Source organism: Drosophila mojavensis, unplaced genomic scaffold (genome assembly GCF_018153725.1).
Source record: "Drosophila mojavensis isolate 15081-1352.22 unplaced genomic scaffold, ASM1815372v1 contig_277, whole genome shotgun sequence".
NCBI lineage: Eukaryota > Metazoa > Arthropoda > Insecta > Diptera > Drosophilidae > Drosophila > Drosophila mojavensis.
In genome coordinates this window covers 3,807,388-3,812,118 of record NW_025318822.1, presented here as the reverse complement: position 1 = coordinate 3,812,118, position 4,731 = coordinate 3,807,388, and the positions used below count along the sequence as shown (strand labels likewise).

Genomic DNA, 4,731 nt, shown 5'->3' with positions numbered 1-4,731 from the left:
TGCATAAGTTAGCATGCGAGGGATGTAAATAATTGACTATTAGATACTCCGCATAAATACGAAACTTTTCAAAACATATTTATGACGGGATATATTAAAGACTTGAAATTTATAACTTGAAATAAATCAAATATTATTGATGAGCAGAGTGTGTTAAGCACCTTTGGGTATATCTAAAAATAATATACATAATATATAACTTATTCGGCGAAAACTTTTTTATGTTTTTAATAAATATATTTTATTTCTTTTTATGATTTAATATACATATATAGAAATCTCTTGTCAACGCATCATTATTGACAATTCAATGCCACCTTGCTATAGTCGACATAGGATTACAGAGTATAATTAGGAAACTCAACAAGCGTATAATGTAAAGCATAGCCCATAAAATTACAAATTAATCGAAATGCAATTTGCAATGTAAATTCAAATATGAGCTTCTCTACAAAATAAAATAAATACCAAAAAAAAAAAAAAAGTTGAGTTCGTTCCTCTCTAGACACCCACCCACAGGCTATTGACACCATGTGGCGCCCCCTGTCGGTGGCTAGCAGCATCAAAGTGCCCGCCTTTGACGTCTTCGTAGACGCTAATTACCTTATGTTAAACATGCGGCTTGTTCGCGCTTCCTGTCGTTAATTCTGTTGAAAACATTTTATTGGCCATCGAAATGCAATTAAAAGCCATAAAATATGTGAAAAATAAAACAAAAGACAATATGCTGCAACGCGTTAAGCAAACGAAGACGGCGCTAAAGGTTTTTGATTTTTAACACCCGCTCTAAACCCTTTCTAGATGCTGGCATGGGACTCAAAAGATGTGTGAGCATTTGGTGTGAACTTGTAAAGCCTTCAAATGCAACTGCAGGCAGGGGACCAGAGGACTTTTGACAATAAAATTAATAATAAAACCTGAAATTTAACCCATTGGAGATTTGTAAATAATCAATTGAAATCAAATAGTTTTTAAAACAAAAAAAAAAAAAAAAAATAAAAAAAAAAAAAAATAAAAAATTATTTTAATACATTTATTTTATATTAATATATATTTAGGTATTAACATTATTTATGTTTGCATTTGCTGTACTAAAAAATAAATTGAAAAAAAAAAAAATAAATAAAAAAATATTTACTCATATTGACCCCGACGTGATTTGAACACGCAACCTTCTGATCTGGAGTCAGACGCGCTACCGTTGCGCCACGGAGTCAGTTGAAATCTGCTCGCCTAAATTGTCAAGTTGAAGCAAAAGTCGTCAGATTCTGCAGCATATTTGTAGTGGCGTAGCACTTAATAAACAACAACAAAGTATTCTAAATAAACGACATCACGAAAAGAAAATAAATTAAAAGTGATTATTAAAGCAATTGATAACTGCAACTTTGTTGTTGTCTATTATCAATAATGAGATTTGAGTGTTGATATATTAAAATTGTATTAATAATATATATTATGGGCATATCAAAGTATTTGTTTATTAATTTAAAATTCAGGAAATTGAGTAATAAATACTTCATTTCATTGTAACTCTTGGACGGTACTAGAGAATCTTATTGTAAAGTGAATTTGTGAATTATTTTTAAACGATTATAATAAAAAACTTTAGTGTTGTGTGTATTTGAAAACTACTAATGAAGACATCAAATTAAAAAGTCTTAGTTCCGATTTAATTCTATTCATTGAGTTCATCGAGTTATACATATATAAACTTCTAAAACAATATCTTTAACTTTTATTACATTTGTTTAATGCCGGAATTCATGGCCAATAATAACATTGAAGTGCGTACTTAAGTTTCCATTGAAATTGCTGCACAACTCCGATATCTTTATGATTCCTGCAACGCTTCAAGTTCATGAGCGACTTTAATGACCATTGCAAAGGCCGTAATCAAACAATCAAGGAATATATCATAAGATGTTGTACGAGGCGGAGAGAGAGGGAGTTTCAGATTGAGATGGTTTGTGTTGGAAAGTGTTCGAAATGCATTCTCTATGCAAGCAAGTGCTTCTAACGATTACATATTTTATGTGTGCTCCTCAGTCTTTACGAGCCTCCGGGCACTTCTTAGCATACAAACACGACTCTGGGCAGGCAGCGAAGGGAGCTCTCATATCTTTTAATGACACTTGCCACAACAACGGCCACAATTTGTGCATTTTTGTTAAATGATTTTGTTGGCTCATATCTAAATCTAATAAGTGTACGTATATGGATATTGTGGAATATCTAAACACATATATATTTATATATATATTTTCATTTTTAATTTCTTTTCATAAGAAAAGTGCCCATAAAAGTCAAGGAGCGGTCATAAAGTCGACCAATCCCTCGTTGCCTGCAAGGCCCTCACTCATCTAATGCTCTCGCTCTCCCACTCTCTCTCTCTCCTCTACTCTTGCTTTCCCTCTGCCCTGTATGTGTTGGGCTTTTTTTTGGCCAAAAGGTGTGAACTTCTCGTACATTTCTCTGCATCCTCTGATTAATATGACTCAGAAGCAACAGACGACAGGGCAATCAAAATGAAAATGAAAATGAAAACGTAAAGCTAAAGAAAATGGATAATAAAATTATAAAATGAAATGTTTGTTCCAACTTTATTATATGCGGAATATGGTATCCGTCTTATTATGGTTCTTTTTGTCCAGGGGCTGATTTGTATCGGGCTGCTTTCCACTTTTGGCGTTTTAACAGCCCTGGGACATGTTTTGTTTGCCTTTTAATGCCCTTAAATGGGAAGGGTCTTCTGACATTGCCACGAAGGAACAAGCGTCAAATATTACTTAAAATATTTGAGATAAGTCACTCAATGTAATTCGGCTAAGATATTATAAAATTCTGTAGGTTCCTGATTTAACTTTCGAATAACTCTATATAATATTCTTTAATTCAGTTGGTATGAAAACTGTTTTATAGATCTGACAAATGTCAGTGTATCTAAGTCGTCTACCTTCGTCTCATTCGAGCTTTCTTTTAACGACCATTTTCAAAGTTTTTTTTAGCTTGTTTTATGCGCGTGTCCTTTACGAATGCATTAGACGAGCAAATGAAAATGGAAATGAGAAAAATCTCCAATTCGTTTTTATGCCTCAACATTAGTCAGACATCTGACGTATGCAGCGAAACGCATGCCAATCGACAGTTATCGATAAACGTGGCGCACATCTCTGGGCACTTCAAAGGCAACGCCACTTGAGCTCAAGAGTTTGAAGACTCAGAGATCGCATCGAAGTCGCTCGCGGCATGTGGCAAACATGTGATTGCGAGCCAAACGAACAGAGCAGACAGGCTAATGAAGCCATTAGCAGCGCCTTATCGCAGCGGCCAGGATAACCGGCAAAGGCATCCTTGACAGCGCAACATTTTGCCTCGAAAAAGGTCTACAAATGTTCGCCTTCGTTTTGTTCATTGTTTGCCACAGTTTTTGGGCAACTAATACACCCAAATTAGATCAAGATCAGCTCGGGGCCATAATAGTTGTGGCAGCTGTTCTTCCGTCGAACTGAGCACCAAGCGGATTCGGTAAACCGAATGCAGTCTGTACAATCGCCCCGCTCCCTCTCCCTGCTCATCATTGCCCATTAATTTCACTCTCGACAGACGTTTGGCTCTTTCAATATCTTCATCAACATTTCTGTCTGTTCGAGTGTGTGTGTGTGTGTGTGTGCGTTCGGTTCTTTTGTGCAGAATTTCAAAATCATGATAGCACCTGATCCAGTTGGTCATTAAGCAATTATTCAGACAGGAATTTCAGAGATCTGCAATTTTCAGTCATGAACATTGCAATTTCCCATTCGTATCGAAGCAGACAGTCTGAGTAGAAAATTGAGCAAAGTATGAGAATTAGCGTCAAAACAAATGAAGTTTGTTAAGTTATTTATTTTAGTTATTTATTATATATGTTATTTTTCTATTCCTTTAGAAAAAATTCCTTCTAACTTTAATCGTGAAACTCGTTCGTTGCTGGGCTCTCTTAAAGCTTCGGTCTCATATTTCAGCTCGCATTTCTCTAACTCTCGTTGGCCATTAATAAGGCGGTGCTCCACATATGCACCCATAAATCTTGTTATTTATGAAAAAAAGAATTAAATATATTTCCCATCCGGCGCTTTACAAATATTGCGGCACTTAAACACAAATGCTGCATCTAATGTGCATCTGCTGCTGCAACTCCTGCAGCGGCCACTACAGTTACGCCTCTCCCCTCACTCCCCTCACCATCACCCCACTCGCTGGTACTTGATTTTTTCTCTCACTCACTCACTCACGCACTCGATGTCTTGCGGCTCCAGAAACACTTTCCAGGCAATTGCAGCCGCGCAAGGCAAGTGCAACAAGCGTCGCACAAGTTGCAGCTACTCCTCCTGCCCCATAAAGCCCTATTCACTCTTGTCTCCTTCTTCCTCATATGTTCGCCTATGTTTTATTGCTTCCGCGCACTTTCGCTTGCCTGCCACGCCCACGCCCACACCCGCACCCAAGCCCAGTCGTCGCTGTCGCCCAGAGACTAAGACCAGAAGCTCGTTGCAGTTACATATGCGAGAAAGTTGCAAGTGCGTTTAGCACTTGACGCAACAGTGCGCGGGTGTGGGCGGGACTTGGAGGCGCAGCATCCGCTTAAGCAGCAGCTATGCCCGTCCTCACGTTTTTGTTGTTGTTGTTGCTGTTGTTCGGCTGGTGTCTGCGCTGTTGCCACATTTTGGCGGTTGCTGCGAATGGTTTCCT

The 4,731-nt window shown here is 37.7% G+C and overlaps 1 non-coding gene across 1 annotated transcript; it reads right to left on the bottom strand.

The window, feature by feature from the left end:
* Nucleotides 1–1,144: 1,144 nt before the first annotated feature.
* Nucleotides 1,145–1,216, bottom strand: Trnaw-cca. The gene has a single exon. It is a non-coding gene; the product is annotated as a tRNA-Trp (tRNA).
* Nucleotides 1,217–4,731: the final 3,515 nt, after the last annotated feature.